At 38.4% G+C, this 13,673-nt stretch overlaps 1 protein-coding gene across 1 annotated transcript in view; it reads right to left on the reverse strand.

The window, feature by feature from the left end:
* The window catches only part of LOC120514408 (arsenite methyltransferase-like), a 48,367-nt gene that overhangs the window by 22,328 nt on the left and 12,366 nt on the right, over positions 1-13,673 (reverse strand). The gene's annotated exons all lie outside the window — the stretch shown is intronic.

Below are 13,673 nucleotides of genomic sequence, written 5' to 3' on the forward strand. Positions count from 1 at the left end.
TTCTTCAGCATTTCTTTATAGATCAGTAAATAGGTACAAATTACAAAAAAGTAGATGGATCATCCTTTAAATTGGCATGAATTACTACGGAGTAAACAGATCAACAGCTAAACTATAATGTAAGCATGGATCTACTAGTGAAAAGTACAACTCTACCATTTGTGAAAAGTATAACTTCTGAAAAAAATGATTTACCACACTTGGGATAAAAGTCCAATTTCATGAAACAAGCAGGCGCTCTGAACCAGACTGGAATTTACCCCCCAGGAGATAAATTTCATGCACTCAGGGGGTAGATTTGCTCAAAAACTCTGAAGTTGAAAATAAAATTTGAAGTAGGCCTATTTTGTGAAATAGCATTATTATGTGCTTTTATTATTGTTATTTGAAATTAAAATAAAAATGTTAAAAACAGTATCTTAAAGTATCCCCATTGTCAATTGATTTAGTATAGAAGAAATTTAAACTCAAATTACTAAACAAAACAGGGTGGGGGTAAATTTACTTTCAAAAAGTTGCCATAGGGTAAATGGAATGAAAAATGTTGGGAACCCCTGTTTTAGAGGGTTAATGGTTTATCGGTGACAGTATTTTAATACAAACAGACAAGAAATACAACAACACTCATGAAATACACCATCAGACAACAGACAGCATTTACTGCATATTAGTAAGACTCTGTTTGAGCAGCTGTTGAGTAGCCTTATGAACTATGAATTAAAACTTTCCCTGGAACAAGTCATGCAAGTGCTAACAGTAGTAAGGAGTGTCACCATTATACATCATAAAATTTTGACAGGTGTATGTCCCGCCCCTTTGGCATTTCCGGTACCTACTGTATGCCATCTGGGTTAATGGGGCATTTTAGCCTTGATGCTAAAAACTGGGGCTGATCATCTTTGTGATGACCTTTGGGACCCTGTAAGGTGTCTGTCATCAATGGGGCCAGGCATCCTGCTCCTATCTGTGCAGCGCCCGGTAGGAGGTGTGTTGGACCAGACCCATACAAGAAAATTTTAGAGGAATCTTTGTCAGTCGCCCAAAACACCCCATGGGTGCTTGTAAAACCATGCGGAAAAGTGGTGCAAGGAAAATGGTCGGCCGCAGAAATGTCAAGCAAAAAAACGTGTTGGAATGGATGAGTAAACAATACACTTACAGTATGCACAAACAAGCACAGCTGAGGTTCAAGAGAAACAGAACAATTGTTTCAACATTCAATTACCAGTGGCAAGTAGATTTAGCAGAGATGTCTTATTACTCAAAATTCAATGATGGATATAAAATTTATCCTCACGTGTATCGATGTGCTCACAAAATATGCTTGGGCTGTGTAAATAAAAGGCCAAGACATGGAAAGAAGTTTCTCTGGGTTTTAGTTTGATCTTTAGACAGGGTCGAGTTCCTAAAAAGCTACAGACAGACCAAGGCAAAGAATTTTATAACACATTGGTACAAAAACTTCAGAACAACAACAACAAGACAGAACAATATTGTACATTTTGTCACGAACAGCGATGTAAAGGCCAGCATAGTAAAACAATTCAATAGCACCTTAAAATCCAAAATGTGGAAATATTTTACATATGCCAATACTTTTCGGTATATAGATCTCCCGTCAGACTTTCTGCAGAGTTATAACCACAGTTTTCACAGCACGATTAAAACAAGACCTGTAGATGTGACTCCTGAAAATGCTCTGAGTGTTTGGAAAACAGTCTATGGTAGGGCCGGGCAAAGAAAATCTACTCTGTGCACTTTGAAAATAGGTGATCATGTCCGAGTTTCAAAATTAAAAAGTGTATTCGAAAAGGCTATGAGCAGTCGTTTACAGATGAGATATTTATTATCGTGGACTGTTTTAAAATGGATCAAACCTGTATATAAACTAAAAGATTACGCAGGTGATGAAATTCAAGGGACATTTTATGCAGAAGAGTTACAAAAAATGAAAATCCTAACCACTCACGGGCATGGTAGAAACAAGCATGTGTTGGTAAAATGGCTTGGTTGGGACAAGAAATTTAACAGTTGGGTCAAGGCTTCAGAAGTGAAAGACAAGGAGTTGAGAAACCAAGAAAAAATGTCTAAAGTCAGAAATGGATTTTATAAAACACTGCTGAGTAATTCATCGGCCAGAACTTTTCCCAACAACACGACAGCATCATTAACCGTTCAGGTAGCCAAGACAATAGAACTGCCCAGAGACTGGGAAGTGGCACTGGTGGAACTGACTTACCCAAAAATGTTCAATTCCATCACCCAGGAAGCACAATTTACACTAATGAATGAGGAAACAAGAAAGTTATTAGATGAAGTGACAGACCCAGAGACAGGATGTACAAGAAGGTTTTAGAGAGAGAATCTATTACACACCCAAGGAAACTGGCAGTGCAGCCCAAACACACAATGGGCATCCCATTACCTCAGCCACCTTCCAAACCATACCCTTTATAAAGCAAATCATAAAACAAACACCAAGGTGTCTTAAAAACAATAACTTTATTGAATGATTGAAGGACACACACAGTTTGCATCCTTTACCTCATGATCTTACCCAATCCATCTGTTATAACAGGATACATAAAGGGAGAGAAAAAAAAAGATATCAAAGTGCCTTAAAACAACAAGTTTATTGAAGCAAAATTCCAAACATAGCAATTAACACGTAGTCTTTGCTTTCAGAGTTACACACTGTGTGCTATACATTATATTTTTTTAAATGTATGAATAAAGCAGGAGAAACAGCAGGAAAATATTCACTGATACATACAGTATATGATGTGGGCATCATAAATGTTTATGTTGGTGTAATGCACTCATAGACAATAATGTTTTGTACTGTATGTTGCAAACTTCATTGAAAAGATTTCTTGAGCATTCTGTTCATAAATTTGTCAAAAGAGACTTTGGGTAAATTACAGTATGAAACTGCTTAGGAAAATATTCACACAAGCTTGTTTGTATGAGATCAGTATCCCATTTGAAAAGAAACAAAAACACAAGAATTATATACAAGTATGAGAACACAATCAAATTGCAAACCAGGTCCAAACCCATCAGTGAACCAGTAAGTCAGCATGTTTTATATATTTGTATTTCACTAAATTATGCAAGCCTATTTTCTCTGTTTGGAACAGAGCCGACCACTAAAAGCTGGTCCTCACAGGCTGAATCAGTTGTGCATAAGCATCAACGGGTATCTCTCCCTGCTCAAACACCGACATAACATCATCCACCTTTCTCTTGACAGATTTAAGAAAACAGGGGAGATTATACATTTTTAACACAGCACAGACACAGGACACAAGTCTAGCCTTTCTAGCCCTTTGGAGCATAAATAAGTTAGATCTATAAGCCCAAGAACGTTTTTAGAGAGGCATAGATCCAAATTACCTGTTTAGATTTCTCTGGTTCATGTTCTACCGACTGGTTATCTTCTATAATGATGACACCGGTCTCTGCTTTAGCGGTATGTTTTGTTGTTGCAGAATCCATGTTTTGCATCTTTCTAGTAAAAGAAAACAGATAATGGTGTCTCCGCGATGGACCAGCAAGCTCCAATGCTGCGAGGGACCAGCGTGAACGCTCGACTGGCCAAGCGACACAGGGACACGGGTAAGCTGGGGTCAGCAAGCTCCAATGCCGCAACGGAACAGCGAGAACACTCGACTGGCCAAGCGATACAGGAACTATGGTTAAGCGTAGCCAGTTAAAACCTTGCAAAAGTGGTGGACTCAGCCGAACTACTTCAGCTCAGTCAAAAGAAATGTTAGCTGTAAAACAAGCGTTGGTGTCTCCTTTCTGACTTGGACAGCGGTGGACTCAGCCGACCTGCTAGGTCTCTGTCATAAGGAGATGGCTACCGGTGCTTGGTTTTACCCAAAGGAGAGACAGAAAATAAAAGTAGAGAAAAAAAAAGAAAAAGAAAAAAAAAAAACAGCACAACTTACCCAATTCTTGTTATTGAGGTCCAAATATCTGTACTTAAATATGCTTTTGGGCGAGGCTTTTACAACGCTGGGGCCAATCAAAACGTTTTAAGAAAAGATTTTTTAAGATAACCCGCCAACATATTTTTAACCAAACACATGCCTTATGTTAAGCTAGCCAATGGAATTACACCATGCTGGTTCGGGCGTGTGCTGAGTGCATCCAGCGCTTCCCAAATTCAGAACCGCCAATCAGGATACACACCAGGCAGCTGGGATGTGAAGAGTCTCTATGGCTAAAAGGCAATATGGCGCGACTGAAAAAAATGTGTGAACTGGTCTGTCAATGAAAACGGTGTTAGCATATGAATTTAACAGTAACAGACAAAATCTTTATAATACTGTACATGCAATGGTGGCGCACTCATAGGGCAGCCGCTTTCTAAGCCAGGAGATCTGGTTTTGGGATTGGGGACAAGAGCAAAAATAAGACAGGTCTTTTTAAGTGTGTATATAAGTATCTATCTATCTATCTATATTATCATGATTAAAATATTAATGTGTGTTATTCTATCATAGCCCCGTAAACTAATGGTAAAAAAATGGAATGCTCTTCTTGTCATTCTTAATAAACACAATTTAATTTATGATACGCCTAGAAGTTGGTAAGACACGCTAGGGCTAACGGTTTTGTAAATAAATAAAAATCCGGTAACGCGTTAATATCTATATATAAGTCATGAATGTATGTACACGTTTAATTAGTCTTTTTATTCCTGGCATGATTAACTTGTACCTTTAAAAAGAAGAAAAAGCATTATTTTGGTGCATAGTACCATTTATTAAGTAACTAGGATATGTTAAGGAAAAAGAAGCAGCGTTGCTATATCTGTGTATTGGCCTGTGGCGCACGCATAGAGCTGTCACTTTCTAAATCAGCAGATCGGGGTTCGCACCCGGGCAGAAAAATATGACATTGAGTCTTAAAATGAGTATGTTATTATGACCTTGCATTACGGTGTGTCATTCGTTTATATACCCATAAATGAAAAGGTAAAATGGAATTCTCTTGCTGTTATTCTTAATAAGCGCAATTTAATTTATGATAGGCCTAGAAGTTGGTAAGTCACGCTGGGGCAGACGGTCTTGTAAATAAACTAAATAAATAAATAAAAACCCGGTAACGCGTTAATATTTATGTATATATAGGCCATGATGGTGTACACGTGTAATTTGACTCTTTATCCCTGGCTTGATTAACTTGTGCCTTAAAATAAGAATAAAAAAAAAAATGAACCAGAGCCGCGGCTGCCTGTGTTGGCCGGTGGGGCACCCGTAGAGCTGTCACTTTCTTAAGCTTGGAGATCTGACAACAAAAGTAAAACATTGACTTTTCAAATGTGTATATTATTATGATTTTGCATTACTGTATGTTATTATGGCCAAGTAAACTAAGTGGTAAAATGGAATTCTAGCAGGAGTTTGAAATGAATAATAGATTTTTACTCGCGAAAGCAGATAGGAAGAGCATTCCAAATTTTAGGGGCCATCACACTGAAAGTTCTGCCACCCATAGTTACTAACCTGTATTTAGCTACGGTGAGTAAATTAGCGTCACGATGATCTTAAATCCTCACCCAGGGTAATCTGAAACACGTTTCTAACGGTTCAAAATCCTTATAAATAATTTGGATATCTTTTGGTTTTATTCACATAAGGATATAAACTCGTGAAATCGTGGATTTTTTCTCCAGCGCACACCTTGCAATATAAACGTGCTGCAAACACAATCTTATTCGCTATTATACAATACTGACTCGTATCCGTTCACTCAGCTCGCCGATCCCCGAAGGGCCCCAATAATCATACACGCCCATTCTCTTTTTCTACCGTTTGCCCATTTGTGAGGCCCTAGGCCAGCAAGGGTCTTATCGCTGCGGTGCATTGAGCTCCAAGCAATGAACAGCGGGCCTGGACTGAACACAGACCCCACTGCTTGTTGGTTGAACAAATACATACAGCATCCAGATCGGTTTTAACAATGAAAGGATTCGTTAAACAACAAATGTTTGTTTTTTTGGTTTTTTTTTTTCGTACCTGGGATCTGCCAAGATGTTGTCATACCTAATAATAATGTTAAGACATGTCTGGGTTGCTTTATGGTGCTCTTTTTTCGGCGAGACAGTCATTACTCGAGATTCAAGCAATTTCTCACGTGCTGAAAATCCTGGTAAGAAATGTAGTTGCGGTATTTTAAAATTAACCTTGTACATACAAATAGCATTATATCCCCTTCGGGAGCAATCTCCAGACCGGGACAAAGTAGTTTTGTTTTTTTTTAACTAATTATGCAGGAATATATAATATACAAATCTTAATTCTGTGGCAATCGGAAAGGTGATCATCAGTTTCATCCGAATCTAAGAAGCGAGCCATAATGCTCCAGGAATGCAAAATGCATTAAAATATTTAATGTGTAATTCTGTCCATGTTATATATAATAGACCAATAACCACCTAACATGACGTAATCAGCTGTTACCGTTTATGGACACATGGTGAAACATAACTGTAAAACAGATGCTACAATTAAATTGCATCATTTATTTTATGTAATACCTGTGGAATGTTCCACCGTTATCACTTATAGACAGACGGTGAAACATATATTCCAATGAATTTTATCATTTCATTTTATGTAATAGGGTACATCTAGAATGTTCCAACAAGGCCCTCTACACTCGCCTCATCTCAAAGAGCAGCAACAGATTCCAGTGTCCCCCTGACGAGTGTTACTTTTTGTAACGAAAAATTATTTATAAGGATTTTGAACCGTTAGAAACGTGTTGCGGATTACCCTGGGTGAGGATTTAAGATCATCGTGACTCTAATTTACTCACCGTAGCTAAATACAGGTTAGTAACTATGGGTGGCAGAACTTTCAGTGTGATGGCCCCTAAAATTTGGAATGCTCTTCCTATCTGCTTTCGCGAGTAAAAATCTATTATTCATTTCAAACTCCTGCTAGAATTCCATTTTACCACTTAGTTTACTTGGCTATAATAGAATAACATACAGTAATGCATAATCATAATAATATACACATTTGAAAAGTCAATGTTTTACTTTTGTTGTCAGATCTCCAAGCTTAAGAAAGTGACAGCTCTACGGGTACGCCACCCGCCAACACAGACAGCCGCGGCTCTGGTTCATTTTTTGTTTTTTTATTCTTATTTTAAGGCACAAGTTAATCATGCCAGGGATAAAAAGTCAAATTACACGTACACACCATCATGACCTATATATACATAAATATTAACGCGTAACCGGGTTTTTATTTATTTATTTATTTATTTATTTACAAGACCGTCTGCCCCAGCGTGACTTACCAACTTCTAGGCCTATCATAAATTAAATTGCGCGTATTAAGAATAACAACAAGAGAATTCCATTTTACCTTTTCATTTATGGGTCTATAAAAGAATGACACACCGTAATGAAAGGTCATAATAATATATTCATTTTAAAAGTTAATGTCATATTTTTCTGCCCGGGTGCGAACCCCGATTTGCCAATACACAGAGTAGCAACGCTGCTTCTTTTTCCGTAACATATCCTAGTTACTTAATAAATGGTTGCTATGCACCAAAATAATGCTTTTTCTTCTTTTTAAATGTACAAGTTAAACATGCCAGGAATAAAAAGACTAATTAAACGTGTACACACATTCATGACTTATATAAAGCCTAAATATTAACGCGTTACCGGATTTGTATTTATTTACAAAACCTTTAGCCCTAGCGTGTCTTACCAACTTCTAGGCGTATCATAAATTAAATTGTGTTTATTAAGAATGACAAGAAGAGCATTCCATTTTTTTTTTATCATTAGTTTACGGGGCTATGATAGAATAACACACATTAATATTTTAATCATGATAATATTGATAGATAGATAGATAGATAGATAGATAGATAGATAGATAGATAGATAGATAGATAGATAGATAGATAGATAGATACTTATATACACACTTAAAAAGACCTGTCTTAGATACTTATATACTCACTTAAAAAGACCTGTCTTAGATACTTATATACACACTTAAAAAGACCTGTCTTATTTTTGCTCTTGTCCCAAATCGCAAAACCAGATCTCCAGGCTTAGAAAGCGGCTGCCCTATGAGTGCGCCACCATTGCTATACAGTATTATAAAGATTTTGTCTGTTACTGTTAAATTCATATGCTAACACCGTTTTCATTGACAGACAAGTTCACACATTTTTTTTTCAGTCGCGCCATATTGCCTTTTAGCCATAGAGACTCTTCACATCCCAGCCGCTGATTGGCGGTTCTGAATTTGGGAAGCGCTGGATGCACTCAGCACATGCCTGAACCAGCATGGTGTAATTCCATTGGCTAGCTTAACATAAGGCATGTGTTTGGTTAAAAATATGTTGGCGGGTTATCTTAAAAAATCTTTTCTTAAAACGTTTTGATTGGCCCCCGCGTTGTAAAAGCCTCGCCCAAAAGCATATTTGAGTACAGATATTTGGACCCAAAGGCCCGGGCTCCTCAATAACAAGAATTGGGTAAGTTGTGCTGGGTTTTTTTTTTTCTTTTTTTTTCTCTCCTTTTATTTTCCCTAATGCTTTCCTCTCCATTTTATTTACACCTACGCTTGTTTTACAGCTAACATTTCTTTTGACTGAGCTGAAGTTGGTTGGCTGAGTCCACCACTTTTGCAAGGTTTTAACTGGCTACGCTAACCATAGTCCCTGTATCGCTTGGCCAGTCGATTGTTCTCTCGCTGGCCCGTTGCGGCATTGGAGCTTGCTGACCCCAGCTTACCCGTGTCCCTGTGTCGCTTGGCCAGTCGAGCGTTCACGCTGGTCCATCGCGGAGACACCATTATCTGTTTTCTTTTACTAGAAAGAAGCAAAACATGGATTCTGCAACAAAACATACCGCTAAAGCAGAGACCGGTGTCATCATTATAGAAGATAACCAGTCGGTAGAACATGAACCAGAGAAATCTAAACCGGTAATTTGGATCTATGCCTGTCTAAAAACGTTCTTCGGCTTATAGATCTAACTTATTTATGCTCCAGAGGGTTAGAAAGACTAGACTTGTGTCCTGTGTCTGTGCTGTGCTAAAAATGTATAATCTCCCCTGTTTTCTTAAATCTGTCAAGAGAAAGGTGGATGATGCTATGTCGGTGTTTGAGCAGGGAGAGATACCCGTTGATGCTTATGCACGACTGATTCAGCCTGTGAGGACCAGCTTTTAGTGGTCGGCTCTGTTCCAAACAGAGAAAATAGACTTGCATAATTTAGTGAAATACAAATATATAAAACGTGCTGACTTAAACACTTTTATTTAGGGGTATTACTGGTTGACTGATGGGTTTGGACCTGGTTTGCAATTCGATTGTGTTCTCATACTTGTATACAATTCTTGTGTTTTTGTTTCTTTTCAAATGGGTTACTGATCTCTATACAAACAAGCTTGTGTGAATATTTTCCTAAGCAGTGTCATACTGTAATTTACCCAAAGTCTCTTTTGACAAATTTATGAATAGAATGCTCAAGAAATCTTTTCAATTAAGTTTGCAACATATAGTACAAAACATTATTGTCTATGAGTGCATTACACCAACATAAACATTTATGATGCCCACATCATATAATGTATGTATCAGTGAATATTTTCCTGCTCTTTCTCCTGCTTTATTCATACATTTAAAAAAAATATAATGGATGGATTGGGTTAGATCATGAGATAAAGGATGCAAACTGTGTGTGTCCTTTAATCATTCAATAAAGTTATTGTTTTTAAGACACCTTGGTGTTTACTTTTTGATTTGCTTTATAAAGGGTATGGTTTGGAAGGTGGCTGAGGTAATGGGATGCCCATGGTGTGTTTGGGCTGCACTGCCAGTTTCCTTGGGTGTGTAATAGATTCTCTCTCTAAACCTTCTTGTACATCCTGTCTCTGGGTCTGTCACTTCATCTAATAACTCTCTTGTTTCCTCATTCATTAGTGTAAATTGTGCATCCTGTGTGATGGAATTGAACATTTTTGGGTAAGTCAGTTCCACCAGTGCCACTTCCCAGTCTCTGGGCAGTTCTATTGTCTTGGCTACCTGAACGGTTAATGATGCTGTCGTGTTGTTGGGAAAAGTTCTGGCAGATGAATTACTCAGCAGTGTTATATAAAATCCATTTCTGACTTTAGACATTTTTTCTTGGTTTCTCAACTCCTTGTCTTTCACTTCTGAAGCCTTGACCCAACTGTTAAATTTCTTGTCCCAACCAAGCCATTTTACCAACACATGCTTGTTTCTACCATGCCCGTGAGTGGTTAGGGTTTTCTGCAAGGCTGTGGAGTCGGAGTCGGAGTCGAGGAGTCGGAGTCGGCAAAAAGTTAACCGACTCCGACTCCTACTAAATTTAAATGGGAATTAAAAAAGTAAGTTGAAATGTCCCAATTCACAAACAGTCATAATGAACTACTTCTCTGCTGTAAGAATAAAGCCCAATGCATGCAGTGCATAATGTTACCACAAAACGAACATGGTAAAAAAGCATGCTTTTCATTGACTGTATGCGTCACTATATGGGATGTAATGCACAGGTAAGGTGCGGCACCACTTTCCATTGTGTCGTGTTCCACTGTTACAGAGAACTGTGAACCTAGCCTAAAGCCCCCCATACATTTACAGATGCACTGCCGATTTTTCGTCCGTTCAACGAGTCATCACGCGTCAAACGCCTGAAAATTCATCTGGTGTGTTCTCAGCTCCGTCGGCTCTCCTTCACTAGCGCATAGCGAGAGCCGAGAACACAGGTCTCCCTACCTGTCTCCAGCAGAGGCTCGTTCTGCTGATCAGCTGGCCGGTGAGTGACACAATGCACTAAACTTCCGGCTGGCTGACAGAGGAGACAGCCACTGCAGCAGACAGATGCATCACATTACTTTGGATGGGGGCGGTGGTCGAGATTTTCAGCAAGCTGGATCTGCCCGTCCATGTGGACACCCGCAATCTGCGGCCGCCAATCAATTGTGTTTGTCTTTAATCTGGCATTATAGTAGAGTGTTGGCTTCCTAGCCAGTAGTTCTGTGGTGAAATGACATGTATGTTGCCTTCCTTTCCTTCAATGGATGTAGAAAATACATTAGCATAGTATATACATACAGAGGAGTCGGAGTCGGGGAGTCGGAGTCGGAAGATTTAGAAACTGAGGAGTCGGAGTCAGAGCATTTATCTACCGACTCCACAGCCCTGGTTGTCTGGATGCGGTACACCAGGTTAGCATCGGGGTTTACTTTTTGTAACTCTTCTGCATAAAATGTCCCTTGAATTTCATCACCTGCGTAATCTTTTAGTTTATATACAGGTTTGATCCATTTTAAAACAGTCCACGATAATAAATATCTCATCTGTAAACGACTGCTCATAGCCTTTTCGAATACACTTTTTAATTTTGAAACTCGGACATGATCACCTATTTTCAAAGTGCACGGAGTAGATTTTCTTTGCCCGGCACTACCATAGACTGTTTTCCAAACACTTAGAGCATTTTCAGGAGTCACATCTACAGGTCTCGTTTTAATCGTGGTGTGAAAACTGTGGTTAAAACTTTGCAAAATGTCTGACGGGACATCTATATACCGAAAAGTATTGGCATATGTAAAATATTTCCACATTTTGGACTTTAAGGTGCTATTGAATCGTTTTACTATGCTGGCCTTTACATCGCTGTTCATGACAATATGTACAATATTGTTCTGTCTTAGAAGTTTTTGTATCAATGTGTTATAAAATTCTTTGCCTTGGTCTGTCTGTAGCTTTTTAGGAACTCAACCCTGTCTAAAGATCAAACTAAAACCCAGAGAAACTTCTTTCCATGTCTTGGCCTTTTATTTACACAGCCCAAGCATATTTTGAGAGCACATCGATACATGTGAGGATAAATTTTATATCCATCATTGAATTTGGAGTAATAAGACATCTCTGCTAAATCTACTTGCCACTGGTAACTGATTGTTGAAACAATTGTTCTGTTTCTCTTGAAAACCTCAGCTGTGCTTGTTTGTGCATACTGTAAGTGTATTGTTCACTCATCCATTCCAACATGTTTTTTCGCTTGACATTTCTTTTTTTTCCCCATAGAGTGACGATGGCCGGTGACCTATTTAAGCACAGTGTGAAAGACTGTTCAACTTCAAGGCTGAAGTCTCAAGACCTGTGTATATTTTCTCAAACACTTGTCAGCCATTGAAGTCATGGAACCGGATTGATTTTAATGAAGTATTATGTCAAGTCTGTTGTAGCTTATGTGGTCTGCACCTGTGTAAGAGATGTATTAACTGGATCTTGTTTAGCATGCCGTTTGGGTTCCGAATCTCAGGATGGGCACACATGTCTTTTACTAGAATCTGATCCTGGGGAAATGCACCCTTGTGTTTCCAGCATCTGTCGACAGATCAGTATTTAAAGAATAATACACATGGTGTTTTATATGGTTAAAGCCTTGTGTGGATTAAGAATTGTGAAACAGAGTAAAATTCATACTCTTAACTGTCTGAAGCAGTTTGTTGCTGAAGTAAACACTTTCGGCTTATACAAAAGACCATGCAACAAAGTCCAAGATTCGGACAGCAGCTTTTGAACTTGTCTCTAATCACCATTACTGTTATTTTTTTAAAACCAACATTAATTTACAGAAACCTAAGCAAATTGCATTATCCATGCTAAACAAGATACAGCTGCTTCCTGTTAAGGATCGCCTAATACACTTTTGTCTTTGGATGCTGAGGCAGCTTTTAGCGGACTATACTGGGGTTTTCTACAGTTACTGTATGTCTGCATCACACCAGCTTTAGGCATTGCTTTATTAATATGATTAGCTGTGCTACACGTCTGAGATGAGTTGAAATCTAAGTAATCAAAGTAGACATTAGTGGTGATGTTTGCAGTGCTTTATGCAATGCATGTCGCTGTTATATGCCATTCGGTATGAGACTTATAAAAGCAGTGTTAATATTTGTGATGTGTCATCTGTTGGAATGACAGAGACACAGCCACTGAACGGACACATGGACAGACACTTACCATATTAAGGAGGATTAAAATGATTTACTCGTCCTCCTTGTCAGTCATATTTACTGTACAAACGCACTCATGTCATATTTGTTCCCTATCGTGAATCTTGTGAAGGACGTCCACGCTAACCATTCTTTCTTGTTTGTATTACTAATCAAATTTTCTGGCTATAGATAGAAGTAATGTAATTTTATCGTATTTGTGTCTAAGGCCTCTCTTGGCGTCAGGATTTGTAAGTGCGTTCATTTTTGCTTAGGAGTCTCAGCCACATCCTACAAGTTAGAAACGCTGAGACAGACCCAGGATACGCTAGAGGGATTATATCTTTTTTTCTGTCTTGGAAATTCCTGGGATTTCCCTGCAATCCTTACTAGGGCAAAGGAATAAGAAAATGAGATGAGATGCATATAAAATTAGTCTCAGAATGTGTGTATGTGTGTGGTTTCTGTCCCTTGTTAAAACTTATCATATTCAGCCTTTAGTTTTTTTTTTATTGTATGCTTCTGTATTAACCCAAATACTACAATTAAACAGATCTGAAAGTAGTAAAATTTCAAGGGTGTTTTACAAGGTGGCTCTGTCAAGTTGACTGAAAATCCAGAGTAATGCCAATGCAAGCACAGAATCCAAGA

Source organism: Polypterus senegalus, chromosome 1 (assembly GCF_016835505.1).
Source record: "Polypterus senegalus isolate Bchr_013 chromosome 1, ASM1683550v1, whole genome shotgun sequence".
In the NCBI taxonomy this organism is placed as follows: domain Eukaryota; kingdom Metazoa; phylum Chordata; class Cladistia; order Polypteriformes; family Polypteridae; genus Polypterus; species Polypterus senegalus.